The sequence below is a fragment of the Oreochromis niloticus genome, linkage group LG8 (genome assembly GCF_001858045.2).
Source record: "Oreochromis niloticus isolate F11D_XX linkage group LG8, O_niloticus_UMD_NMBU, whole genome shotgun sequence".
Taxonomy (NCBI): Eukaryota; Metazoa; Chordata; class Actinopteri; order Cichliformes; family Cichlidae; genus Oreochromis; species Oreochromis niloticus.
Window position 1 is genome coordinate 17920442 of NC_031973.2, and position 14484 is coordinate 17934925.

Below are 14484 nucleotides of genomic sequence, written 5' to 3' on the forward strand. Positions count from 1 at the left end.
AACATAAATGGACACTATACACACACTCACACTCCCCAAACATTCTCTATACCCCAGGTCCAGGCACCACCCCCTCCAGAGGGGTGATGGTACCTAGACCCAGGAGATGTTACCCTTTTACCTGGGGTGGAGTAATGTGGATGTCTAGGATGTGGAATAAAATTGAGGCACAGGTGGCCAGAAGGGGGGTGACATGCCTGTACCCCAAGGCCCTCCATGTATGGGTAGGTGTGGTGGAGCGGGAAGGGGGAGGCAGTTGGGGAGAGGGAGGGAAGGAAGAGGGGGCAGGTAAACCCAGTAGGCACCCCCTCTCCCTGGAATCCACCAAGGGCAGGGGGCCCAGGCCCATCCGGACCGGGGCCCTCAGCAGTAGCATCGCCAAGCCCCACAGAGCCCGGGGCGGCCCATCTGACCCCACTGCAGAGGAAACTACCCCCACCCCATCATCCAGTCATTTTCCGGACTAAGACAATAGACACCCAGGTTGAGTTCATTCTCCACCTTTCCTTTATCTCTCCCCCACCTGCAGAGTGAACTCCTGGAGAGCAGAGACCTCCTGCAAGGAGGGTATTGTTCCCTCCTTATTCAAGACTGCTTCAGTCCCTCCTATACTGAAAAAACCTTCCTTGGATCTTAACAACTTTATCAACTTTACCTCCGTCTGATTTCTAATTTGCCTTTCATCTCTAAAATACCTGAAAAGGTAGTTGCAGCTCAACTTTATTCACACTTGGTTAATAATAATATCTACGACAGATTTCAATCTGGTTTTCGCTCATGTCACAGTACTGAAACTGCTTTACTTAAAGTCACTAATGATCTTTTACTTGGAGCTGACTCTGGTCTTCTTAACATTCTCATCCTTTTGGATCTGAGTTCAGCCTTCGACACTATCTCTCACTCCATCCTCCTAAACAGACTTTCCTCTCTTAGTATCTCCGACACACCCCTAGCCCAGTTCCAATCGCATCTCCTTAACCGCTCCCAGTTTATTCAACTCAAATCATTCCGCTCTCATCTATTCCCAGTCACTTCTGGTGTACCCCAAGGTTCAATCTTAGACCCTCTTCTCTTCATAATATACATCCTCCCTCTTGGTATCATTTTCCGTAAATTTGATCATCACTTTCACTGTTTTGCTGCTGACATCCAGTTATATCTCTCCTACAGGCCGGATTCCTCCCTCCCACCTTCTTCTCTTACAGAATGCTTATCTGAATTAAAATCCTGGTTCCGCTCTAATTTTCTAAAGCTTAATGGGGATAAAACAGGAATCCTCCTTATTGGCACTAAATCCAACCTATTGAAGGCAAATAATTTCTCATTCACTATTGATAACTCCACAGTTTTCCCTTTACCTCAGGTTAAGAGCCTTGGTGTCATCCTAGACAGTGCACTATCCTATAAATCTCACATCAATAATCTCACCCGTTCTGCCTATTTCCATCTACGCAATATTAGCAGATTACGTCCTTCTCTTTCCACCCAGTCTATGTCCATTCTTGTCCGTAGTCTTGTTACCTCCCGTATTGACTATTGTAATTCTCTCTTGCATGGTCTCCATCAAAAATCCCTCCATAACCTTCAATGTCTACAAAGTTGAGAGGTAGGCACCTGTGCCAGAGATGCCCACCTCTGGTTCAAAACTCTGCTGCCCGCATTATTACTAGAACCCCCTCCTACCAGCACATCACCCTCGTTCTTCAGGAACTTCACTGGCTCCCTGTGAAATTCCGGATAGTGTACAAACTTCTTCTGCTAACCCTTAAGGTCCTTCATAACCTTGCTCCTCCTTGCCTTTCTGACCTGTTAAGCACTACCTTTTTACGCCCGCTCACTTCAATCCTCTTCTTCTATTCAGCTTGCTGTCCCTTCCTTCCACCTCACCAACATGGGAAGCAGAGCTTTCAGCTGCTTTGCTCCCAGGCTGTGGAACTCTATCCCCAGATATAATAAACAGTGATTCTCTCCCACAGTTTAAATCCCTACTCAAAACCCACCTATTCAAATCTGCATATTCACTGTGAACTTATTGTTTGTTTATTTTATGTTGTGCTTTTGTTTTTTATTGTTCTTCATTGTCATTGTTCTATTTTGTGTTTTGTTGTATTGTTAAGTGTCCTTGGGTATCTTGAAATGCACTTTTAAATAAAATTTAAAAGCCCCCATGCACGCACCCACCCACAACCTTGGCGACACACCAACCAGAACCCCCTGGGCCCAGCAGGAGCCCCAGCCTGGAGGAGGAGCATCCCCACATCCCCAAGCCCCAAGCTCGTCCTGGACCCACCCAGTGGCAGCCAGGCTACCCGGCCAGTAACTCACATCCGCCAGCACAGACCTTCCCCAAGCTCTGCTGCACGCAGCCACCAGGAAAACACCATCCAAGAGCCACCCAAGCCCCCAGCCAGGTCACGACCACAACCCCTGGGTTGAACCCTCTAGCGAAAGCGTCCCCAGGGAATCCCCAGACGCCCTAAGCCAATACCTACCCCCACATCAACCACAATAGCTAAGGTGGGACAAAACCATAACTCCCCACCCCCACTAGATGACAGAGCTGATCAAGGGAGTCCAGGGGGATTGATCCAATGTGGTGGCAGAAGCTGTATCAAGACTAATGTGATCTATTAGATGGTCTCTATATTGGTTAGAATTAAGATTATTTTCATTTTTCAGTTTATGAGGACCATTTTCTTGGCAATGCATTGGGCAGTGAAAACCATGTGGGCTGTATTCATCATGCAGTGACATCATCCAAGTTGCCCAACAAGCACATTAGAGGGGAGGTTGGAAAGTTACATTTCAGACACTTTGATAAGACTTCACATATCCCGCGACAAAACTTCTGAACTGATGGACAGAACCACAGAGCGTGGATGTAATTATCAGGTGTATTGCCTTGACAGTGTGAGCAGTTGTTTGAAGACATAAAGCCCATCTTGAACATCCGTTGAGTATTTTGTATTGTATTAATTGTAGATTGGCATTTCACTCGCTAAACGTGTGTTGTTGTTTTTCATTGTTGTCTCCCCTGCACTCCTGTAATAAAGTTCACTTAACATACATCCTTAGTGCCTCCGAGTTTTGTCTGCAACTAAGTCCACCCTTCTGGGTTTGGCCACATGGCCGTGACAATGGAGACCAGTCAGTGGTATCATCAGATTTGTCATGGGCCCGGTCTCTGACTCAGCGGTTTTGAGTTTATATTGTCTTTTTGAGCCTCTCATGCTAGGTTGTTATATTTAGTTCTTGTGTTTTCATGTCTACGTTTTTTCTGTTTTATTTTGAAAGAGTCTTGTGTTTTTTGCTTATTAGTTTCACTTCCCCCGTGGCGTCATTATGTTTATTTCACTCAGGTGTTTCCTCATCTGTTCCCACTTCCCCTGATCACCTCCTGTGTGTATTTAAGTCCTCTGTTTTCCTTTATTCATTGTCAGATCGTCTGTTTACTTACCACAGTTTGTCTTAGTGTAGTTATTGGTGTCATAGTTTTCACAGTTCTTCTTAGTTTCATGTTTTCTGCTGCTTTCAGCCAAAATAAAGGCTTAACTTTCGTTAAAACCCGCAATACCTCTCCCTGCATCTGCTTTTGGGTCCTGTTTCGAAACACACCGGCAAACCCCACCGTGACAAGATTACAGTCATTTAATGTTTCTTTCTTTTTTTAAATAATGGCACCAACAGTTGTCACCATCTCACTAAGCTTCTGATGTTCTTAAAGTTCATTTCAGCTACAGTCTTTTCCTTTGAGAGCCCAAGGAGGTGGAGAGTTGAAATAGAAGAAATTAATTCTGTGGACAGGTGTGCTTTATACACATACTAAGCTGAGTAATTATAATCTATATGCCACATACGTACAGCGACTGCGTGGGATCAAATACTTATTTCAATAAAAAGACATTGAGATCAGTTCATATCGTCTATGTTATCTTCTGTATCTCTCCATTAAAATGAAATTACCCTAAAAATTAGAGCCTGTTACTTTTTTTTGTAATTTACAAATTCAGCCGGGAAGCATTACCCCCCTACCCACCCACCCACCCTAATTTCAGCAATCAACATTTCATAGACGTGTATCTTAAACCAGATCATGAATGATAATTAATACAATAAATAACTAACTACAACAACACTGCAATTCATCTCAGAGCCTTTACCATCTCCCAGAAGAAAAGGGCCATCTCACTGCGGTTCTGCAGTACAGCCCAGAGGAAGAGTGAAGCCCAGGGATGAGGGCAGCGCTGCTGCTGATACACAGAATATCCACGCAGAATCGTACTGGCACGCTGGGATGAATTAAAAAAATAAAAATACCTATTATCAGGTCAAATGTAAAAAAGAAATACTGTCACCACAGGTACACTGTCTGCTTATTCTAAAAACTCTGAATACCTTCATAGCTGTCCTGTTGAATGAAGTCAACTCTAAGCTCAAAGCTTTATAGTAGAAAGGCTGGCAGACATCACCCATTAACAATTTCAGGACCTTTGACACCTGAGGAAACAGTGGATGGAACAGTAAGCACAAGGATATCAATTTGTTTCACATTCTTTCTGGATCTACTTGACCATAACTTATTATTAAATTAGAAAACCCACCTCATAAAGGGTAAACTCTCTACTTGGTCTTCTCTGAGTCTTATCTGCCGCCACTTTTGAGGATGAACTCTGTTGTTCTGATGATGGTTGTGCAGATGCCATATTTCCCAGCCGTTCCTCTAGGCAGTGCTGTAGTAGCTGATAGAGCACGGTCCCATCTGGCACAGAGCGATAGAGGGTTTCCAGCCTGCCATAAGTGAGGTACTGCATGATGTTCAAACCATTCTCAGTGAAAAGCCGAACAAACTGGGGCTTGTCATTGATCAGGGCATCTGTCATTGAGTCTTCCAAATCTTTATACTGTTTTATTGGAGAAAGGTAATCATTTTATAAGACAGGTCAATGTTCCTCCATAAATCTGCTCATCATTCATTATTTATTAGTGTTTTTTTCAGTGCAACATCTGTGAGACATCTGTTCCCCTCCTCACCTTCCACTGGATGTCACCATTGAAAAGTTCACTCTTGGCAATGTCAACCCTGTTCCATGTGACTGCTAACTTTAGCTCATCACTATAAGGGCTGGCATCAACTGATGCACGCTGCTTACTTGCTGAAAAACACAAACACACCACAAAAATCAAAATAAAGATAAAAGTTTATGCTGCTATTATGCTGTAAAATTACAGTCCTCTTATATATACCTCCCACAAGTGTTTTAAGCAGGACAGTGTCAAAGTCATTTGGACTCTCTTGTTCTCCATGGTAGACTGTAATCAAACCTCTATTCTGGTAAATGCTAAAAGCCTGGAAACAGAAGACGGGGAAAAGGAACAGGAATGTTGGACAACAGTTGCAAGATGACAGGGACAAGATGTAGGAGACCAAGTACATTTCACGGATGTTATAGCACCTGCTTGAAAACCTTCTCTATGTCAATACTAAGAAATGTCAGTTTTATTCACTCTGTAACTTTTCTTGCTAATGTTTTCAAAGCAGAGCAGGTGATAACAAACCAAAAGAAGATCAGACCAGTGCTTAAATGGCAAGCTCCAACCATGAGAAAATAACTTCAAAGCTTTTTGGCTTTGCCATCTTCTACAGATATTTCATCTGCAATTACAGTCATGTTGTGGCTTCTTTGACCAATATTCTAGTCTTCTGAAGCAGATGTTCAGTTTCTTAAAACTGAGATTTAAATCAACCCCTATCCTGATGCAAAATGACCCAAACAGGCTTTTGTAATTTTAACAGCTCAAAAGACATGAACTTATTTATAGAATGTCAAACGGTTAAACTCTTGCCAATCACCCTATTATCCATTGTTCGGTTGCTTTAACCGGATAATCTTTTATTGCCCAGGGTCAAGGAATGTTATTCCTGATGTCCTGTCTCATCAATTCTCCATATAAATGGATGACCCGGAGCTTGAAAACATCCTCCCATCATTTTGTTCGGTGAGTGTAATGACTTGAAACCTCATCCAGCAGACAGGAGGGGAGACATGTAGGTGAAGATAACTAATGCTGTAGCAATGCGAGAAACGCAGCAGTCCTGGAAATCTAGCATAAAGTTTTTAGATTGCTGCATGAGTCCGTGGGGTTCAGCCTGCAACAAGTGCAAACACTCGCTGCTGAAAACACTATCCTCAAGTGAACCTTTAGTGAACCTTCAACACCCCACCAGTTTGTCATATGGAGTCAGTTCCAGGGAACAGAGACTTAAATTTATTAACTGGTTAAATGACTTGCAGGCAGACATTGTCTTTCTACAGGAGACTATAAGTCCAAAACATCTTCATATGCACTTACCTTTCCACAATCCGACATGCTTTGTTTTGCAAAGCATGTGCCTTAGAGATGCTTTGTTTTGCATCTCAAAACAAAGAGGCATAGCCATATTCATCAACCCTTTAAAACCGGTCAGAGCAGGCACGCTGCGTTTTGCGTAACTATTTTTAAATCCCTGTAGAATTGGAACTACGTAAGGTAGCGCAATAATTTTTTTTTTGCATAAGAAACCGGAGGAGTTGTACTTACGTTATGCCATTACCCTGTCCTAGGTCACGGTTTCCTTCCACATATAGCTTTGCAAAACTTGCATAAAAAGCACTTGCAGCAACAAAAACATAATATTCCAGAAAGACGCTTTGCCGATCCGATCAGCTGTTCGCAACACTTCCTACGTTGGAATAGACGTCAGCGAGAACTATTGTATGTCCGCTATTACCTGGTCGAAACCAGCCTTATAAGCCTATCCGGTCGTTAAGTGATGACATGACGAATATGGCTTTTGTGATGTTAACATATTGTGGCGAACTCAGACAAGGAGGAGACAGAGGTTTCGTTTGGTCTTGCTTCCCGGGAGCTAGCCAGGGGGCACAGCCGTTTTTTATTAGCCTTCGGCCAAAGACCACACACAGCTAACACCAACGCTCGGCGCAGCAACAACAACAACAACATACAAAAAAAAAGGCACTCTCTCACCCGAAAACACCAGTCGCGGAGAGAGCGTCACCTGTAACCATGGCAACATGACAACAGAACATAACTGTCAATAACAAAACCCCGAACAGCCCTGACCCGCTACATAGCCCCCACCTAAGGGGTCAGTCGTCCCCAACAACCCCATTACCCAACACAAAGTCCTGCAAGTGTCCAGGTGTCTTCTTATGGCGCACTGGCCGATCTCGACCGGCGGGGGAAAAGTCACTCAGATCAGAGCATGGGGTGCCACCAGCATCCCCTGCCCCGGCGCCTGCTGGAGCGAGCGGTCGGTACAGTGAGAGTCTGTCCTGGTGCAACACTACCATGCACCCCGGGCCCAGCATGCAGATACGGTATATCACTTCTGTTAGCCGCTCCACGACCTCCGCCGGCCCTTGCCAGTGACTGCAGAGTTTGGGGGACACTCCTCTCTTGCGAACCGGGCAGTACACCGAAACCTTGTCGCCAGGCACGAAAACCCCCCCTCGGCACTTGGTGTCGTAGGCTCTTTTCTGTCGTACTCCGGCGCTGGCCTGGGCCTGGCAGGTGTAGTCATGAAGCACCTGCAGCCGCTCCCTCAGCCTCCTGTAGTAGTCCATCTCTGGCCCACCGTCAATCTCCGGCTCGGGGGGGGGGGGCCCGAACACCAGATCCACAGGCGTCCCGAGCTCCCGTCCAAACATCAAAGGGGCAGGTGTGCACTGGCTGGACTCCTGAACTGCAGTCCGATACAAGCAAAGGACCAGGGGCAGATGTCGGTCCCAATCCCGCTGGTGGCGGCTGGTGAGAATGGCGAGCTGGGTGGCCAGCGTGCGGTTAAAGCACTCGACCAAGCCGTCGCTTTGCGGGTGGAGCGGTGTGGTTCTCGTCTTCTCCACCCCCAGCCGCCAACAGATGTCCCCGAAGACCTTCAATTAAAAGTTACGCCATTGGTCACTGTGGAGCTCAGCCGGAACCCCAAAACGGGCGAACATCTCCTCCACCAGCTTCTCCGCCGTCGTCGTTGCACTCTGGTCCGGCACCGCGTAGGCCTCCGGCCACTTTGTGAAATAGTCCATAGCCACCAACACATACCAGTTCCCTGACTCCGTAAAGGGGAAAGGCCCTAGGACGTCCACTCCCACTCGCTCCATCAGGGCCCCCACCAGGTACTGCTGAAGGGGGACAGTGGAGCGTTGAGTCGGGCCCTTCTGTGCCGTGCAAGTGTCACAGCAGTGCACATGAAGTTCCACATCCCGTCGACAGCCAGGCCAGTAGAACCGTCCTCTGAGACGGCGGAGAGTTTTGGCATTCCCATAGTGGCTGGCCCCCACCGAGCCGTGGACAAGCTCGAGCACCTGCGACCGCAGCGACCGAGGCACCAACAGCTGCAGGAGATCTCTGCCCTGACCGGGGGCCCGCCATCTCCGGTACAGGAGGCAATCGTGGGTCTCCAGGTTGTTGTACTGGGAGTAGTAGGCCTTCACTTCGGGCCCCTGTCCCGACACCCCCGTCCGGTCTGGACGTTGCGCCGCCTCCAGCCAGGCCCCCACCTGAACCAACGTCACGTCAGCCTCCTGCTCCTGCTTCAGCTGCTGCGTGGACAATGGGAGCCATCCCCCTCCGCTGGCTGTGGCCTGAGCAGTAGCCACCCCCAGCACCTCCTGGGCCCGCTCCTCCTGTCGCAGACATTAGCGGTACTCAACGGCCATGCTCCTGATGCCCTCTCCATCTGGAGAGGGCATCAGCTTTGCCATGCTGTCGACCAGCCTGATGCTGGATCTCGAAGTCGTAGCCCTGAAGGACCTCCAGCCAGCGGGCCAACTGACCTTCTGGGTGTCTGAAGTTCAGGAGCCAAGTCAGAGATGCATGGTCAGTGCACAGGAGAAACCGGCAGCCATGCAGGTATGGCCGGAAGTGCCGCACCGCTAGCACTACGGCCAGCAGCCGGGTCACGCAGTAGTTCCTCTCGGCTCGCCCCAGAGCACAGCTGAAGTATGCCACCACTCGTTCTCCGGCCTCGTCCTGCTGGGAAAGGACCGCCCCGACTCCTACATTGCTAGCGTCAGTGTCCGCAATGAAAGGTTGCCGAGCGTTGGGGTAGGCCAGGACTGGAGCTCTGGTGAGGACCTCTTTCAGCTGTGCAAACCCGCAGCGCAGGCATCACTCCAGCAAAACGGCTGGCCCTTGTCAGTCAGGCAGTGGAGGGGGCTGGCTATCGTCGCCAACCCCTTGATGAACCGACAGTAGTAGGAGACTAAGCCCAGGAAGCTCCGCAGTTCTTTGACATTCAGGGGAGTCGGCTAGTCCTGGACCGCAGCCACCTTTGCGGGGTCGGTGGCGATACCTTGGGCGCTGATCACATGGCCCAAGAACGTGGTCTCTCTTGCCAACAGCCGGCACTTCGCAGGGTTGAGCCGCAGCGCTGCTTGTCGGATGGCACTGAAGACCTCGCTCAGGTGAGACAGTGCACTGTCGAAGTCGCCACCGTGCACCAACAGGTCATCCAGGTACACAACACAGCGGCTACGAGGGATGTTCACGAGCACCCTCTCCATCAGCCTCTCAAACGTTGCTGGCGCATTGCAGAGCCCAAATAGCATGACCCTGAACTGCCACAGCCCCTGTCCAATGGTGAATGCAGTCTTGGGCCTTGCTTCAGGGGCTAGCTCCACTGCCAGTAACCGCTGCGTAGGTCGAGGGAGCTGAACCAGCTGGAGCTGGTAATGTAATCCAAGGCCTCGTCGATCCATGGAAGCGGGTACGAGTCCTTCTTGGTGACTGCATTGAGACGGCGAAAGTCCACGCAGAACCTCGGGCTGCCATCCTTCTTTCCCACCAGGACCACAGGTGCCGCCCATGGGCTGTTGGACGGCTCGATCACCCCAGCCACAGCCATCTCACGGATCTTTTCCTCCACCACCTGCCGTTTCGAGAGGGGCAGCCAGTGTGGGCGCAGACGGATGGGTTGAGCAGAGCCGGTGTCGATGGTGTGCTGGACCAGCCCCGTCTGCCTGCAGTCTTTGTCACTGGCGGCAAAGATGTCCACATTCTCGTCCAGGAGGCACCTCAACCGCTGGCGCTGGTCAACATTGAGACCTACGCTGCTGCGCTGCCACAGGTCATCAACAGCCTCGGTTGTCTCGGTCGAGGGAGATTTGTCGGGCTGAGAGGCTGGGGCTGAGGTGAGTGGAGATGACCCAGCGCCACTGGCACCTGAAGTCTGCTGAGCGGCAGCTGCCCGACGCCTGTCTTGTCTGTCTCTGGTCCCCTCCGCTCCCTGCTTTTGACCGCACTGGAGGGCAAGAGTCTCTGTGCCCAGAGTGATAGCCAGCTTTGCGGTGTCAATGCAGGCCCCCCAGCGGGTCAGCAGATCAAGGCCGATGATGCACTGGTCTTGAATGTCAGCAAGCCAGAAGTCGTGCACCAGCTCCAGATCTTTCACTCGGATCCGCAACGGTTTCTTCCCCCGCATGTCAGTTCTCTCCCCCGTCACTGTCATCAGCTGGGTGTCGGTGGGTGACCAACCCTTCACAAGTGGCCCGGACGTTCCAGGGAGCACACCACGTCGTATTAGGGAAATGGTAGACCCATTGTCCACCAGGGCCCGGCATGGCTGGTCCTCAACACAGCAGCTCAGGTAGAGTCCCTTGAGGTGCCCAACTCGACCCACCACCGTGCATCGTCCTTGGAGGGGGGCAGGAAGCTGGAGTGGTGGTCCCCTCGCTACACAGCTCCCACCCCGTTTCCCTGAGGCTGCGTAGTTCTGGTCTTCGAGGCGGGTGCTGGGCAGTCTCGCGCCACGTGGCCAGGCTCATCGCACCAGTAGCAGCGGTTGGTCAGTCGACGAGTACGCCTCCAGGGCACCGAGGCCTGCAGCTGGCATATTTCCGCGACCTCCCCCTCTCCGTCGCAGTATGCGGCTCTGATTTGAGGGTAGTTTGGGGGGGGCAAGTGCTGGTTAGGTCACGAGGTGAGCACAAGCTCGGCCCGTTCAGCCTCACGGAGAGTTTGAGGCATGGCCAGGTGGACGTGTTGGCGTAGTCGCTCTGGAAAAAGTCCTCGCAGGAATGCATGCAGGCTAAGCTCCTCACGGGCTGCTGCTGGGAACTCTGGGTAGCCATGACGAGCATACAGCAACACATCCGCTGCAAAGGTGCCCAGGCTCTCCCCTGGCCTACGGCTCCAGTTGGTCAGCTGCTCCCTGCTCTGATCAGTGGAGTGCCGCTGCCCGAATCGCCTCTCGAGTGCCACGGTAAGGGCCTGGAGCTCATGCTGCTCTGCCGGGGCTAGGTCAAGGAGTACCTGCAGTGCATCTCCTTCCAATGCTAGCGCTAGGTGTGTAGCAGCCTCTTCGTCACTCCAGCCACTATGCCTTGCGGCTAGCCGGACTTGTGAGAGGTAGGGCTCTAGCGGGGTTAGCCCGTTCTATTTCGGTATCTTAGCTGGCGTTGTAGACCTAACTGCTCGCTGTTGGGGGCTCGGTGTGTCGGTCGACAGAAGCAGCCCATGAAGCATTGCCCTAGCGTCTGTCGCGACGGGCCGCCCCGTGGTGCGCTCGCACCGTCGGGACCCGTCGGGGGACTTACATGGCCGCTCGCTTCCTCTCTCTTCAATTGCCAGCTTCCCAAGCAGCGAATGCTCTCCTCGACGGCTTACTCCAGCATCCGAATGTCTCTCTTCCTTACGGCGAGGGTGAGCTATCCCACTTCTGACACCAATGTGGCGAGCTCAGACAGAGACAGAGGTTTCGTTTGGTCTTGCTTCCTGGGAGCTAGCCAGGGAGCACAGCCGTTTTTTATTAGCCTTCGGCCGAAGAGCACACACAGCTAGCACCAACGCTCGGCGCAGCAACAACATCAACAACAACACACACAAAAAAAGGCGCTCTCTCACCCGGAAACACCAGTCGCAGAGAGAGCGTCACCTGTAACCATGGCAACATGACAACAGAACATAACTGTCAATAACAAAACCCCGAACAGCCCTGACCCGCTACAATATTTAATGTTTTGTATCTATCTATTTAATTTCAAAAAGCCCCTAAAAACAGTCAGTGATCACTGTTGGCCTTACCACTAATCATTTTAAAGCTCAGTTTTTAAAACCTTACGATGTAACTACAGCCCAGCCCATGCAGCAGCATATGAATGACTAACCTCGTATTGTGGATGGATTATCTCAGTTGTTCTCCTGGCTGAAGTTTGGTCTGTATACAGCATCCTGGCATGCGATTACATTTGTTCCTGACCACCGAGAATCCTCACGCTAACTTTTATTGAGTGGAAAAAAGTTTGCGTGTTTATATTATGCTCATGTGGCAGGATGAATGTTATGTCTCGGTTCAACCCACTTTCGGCCTGGCGCATTAGGGGGGTGCTAGTATAAATAGTGGCCATTTGAGCATTCCTGGATCGCTTACCTGTGATCTCCTTTTTGGTCACCTGACTTCCCTTGGTGTTGCAGAGATCATCTCCGGGTCACCCTTCTGAAGCCTCCATCGCAGCTGGTAGGTGTTTACTCAGTGTAGTGCATACATTACCTTACTTGGTTGTAAACAGATATTGTTTTTAGGTCATAGCTGTAGAAGCCTCCTATGAGCCACTCTGCTCATGATTCGTGACGCTGTTTACTCAGTGCGTAATTCAGTTGTTACGATCTCTGCCTTTTATTTTTCTTTATGGTAAATACTTATTATGCTTTGCAGGAAGTGTGGGCCTTAGTGAGCGACCAGTAGCTTTACCAAAAAGTCGCTACAGCTTTTTTTACACCATGCTACGTTAACTGAAGTGCTGCTGCTTTGCTTTTACCGTCTGTTCCTGTTGCGAGGTTTCTTTTCCTGCAGCTGTCACCCTTTTAAAGTGGACGTCGGCGTGGACAGCGGCCATAAGCATGCCGGCTACGGGAGTCGGCTGGCGTGCACATTAATTGACTGGATGATTAACTTATAGTCGGGCAGACGGCAAGTTGGAGCAATACGGCAATTCCGTATTGCTCCAACTTTTAAAGTTGGTGTGTGATGTGCGGATTAGTGTACAATGAGAGCAATTTAGTATGTTTTTAGAGGCCCATGAGCAGTGTTGGTGCCCAGTCTGGATTTGTTACATCCATTTCATATGCTGGTTTGCCTGCAATAATGCTAAATCATAAGCTACTCAGTCGACATGATGACATGACGTGGTTCTGCAGCATCACACATTAGCATGTTTTATCTCATTATCTATGACCTCAGCACATTGAAAATAACACTAAAAGCATTTTAATAGTGATATGAATTAATTTAGAACTCACCGGAAAGAAGATGCGGAGACCAAACCAACAAAAAGCTGGGATTGCACAGAACTCGATCCGCTCGTCTCACCGCTGCAATGCAAGCCTGACGTCTTTGTTTAGTAATATCGGATACATGGGATCCTTCACATTGCCTCCAGGTTGAAAAACGATGAAAAGAGAGCCCATTATCCAGCTTCTTGCCTTCACGATCGTGTGATCAAACGTTGCAACTGATAACACAACACGTACGAACCATAGCTGAAGCTGTATCCTGTGTCTAGCCTACTGTCATGGCGGAAAGGGGGCGTGGCCCACCTCCAGTGACGTCAACTCCAAATCCCTATACATCATATGTTAACGACCCTATGCATTCAAAGGAGTTTGCAAAGAAAAGCGTCTGGACTTCTTTAAGTTGCTTGAAGACGTTTCACCTCTCATCCGAGAAGCTTCTTCAGTTCTAAGGTCAAATGGCCGAGAGTCCCAGATTTAAACCCAGTGGGAGTATCCCCCCAAGGAGGGACAAAGGACCCCCTGGTGATCCTCTAATCACATGCGCCCAGGTGTGAAAGCGGGTGTGAGACCTAATCAGCCAGGGTTTCGGGTGAGCCCATTGTGAAACCTGGCCCCACCTTGTCATGTGAATTCCTGAGGTCAGATGGCCCAGGATGTGAGTGGGCGTTAAGGCGTCTGGGGAGGGAACTCAAAACTGGATTATAGATGGCAGAAAGATGGTGTCGTAAACCACCGCCTCTGTTCAAAGATGGTCGCTCACAGTGGACATAGATGGCCTCTATGACCCTATGCATATTCAAGTAACCACAATAAAAGGAGTGCTATGGGGAACCTGGCTGAGAGTCTGACGGAGGTCAAGTAGGTGGAACGACACTTGGCTCCAGGCAGGCCTCCCTCATGCATGAGTAACCCAAAGGACTTTGCCTACTTCGTGTCTTGCTTGCTGTGTAATCACATTGCCTTTAACGTTCCAGCGAATAGGTTTAAGCTACAAACCTATCACTAGCGAGCTAACTTCCTGCTAATTTCTAACTCTGTTAAATATCATAAATTCCGTTTTCATGGATGCCTGGATGTTAAACTTAATTATTACACCTGGTAGAGCAGAACGCTGATCATTTTATTACAGATGAAAGACTTTAGACAGTTTTTCAACTCTCAGTGATGCCGCAGTGATCATTTGATTTAGGGACC

At 49.5% G+C, this 14484-nt stretch overlaps 1 protein-coding gene and 1 long non-coding RNA gene across 3 annotated transcripts in view; one reads left to right on the forward strand and one right to left on the reverse strand.

Moving 5' to 3' along the window:
* The window catches only part of LOC100701335 (protein tyrosine phosphatase receptor type H), a 574626-nt gene that overhangs the window by 382113 nt on the left and 178029 nt on the right, over positions 1-14484 (forward strand). The window lies entirely within an intron of this gene.
* LOC100703773 (transient receptor potential cation channel subfamily M member 4) overlaps positions 1-14484 on the reverse strand; it is a 41530-nt gene that overhangs the window by 14849 nt on the left and 12197 nt on the right. Inside the window, exons 9-13 of the long non-coding RNA XR_001224584.3 lie at positions 5245-5347; positions 5032-5153; positions 4602-4901; positions 4396-4497; positions 4161-4289 (exon numbers count right to left, since the gene is read on the reverse strand). This is a non-coding gene — a long non-coding RNA (transient receptor potential cation channel subfamily M member 4). The remainder of the gene's footprint in view (positions 1-4160; positions 4290-4395; positions 4498-4601; positions 4902-5031; positions 5154-5244; positions 5348-14484) is intronic.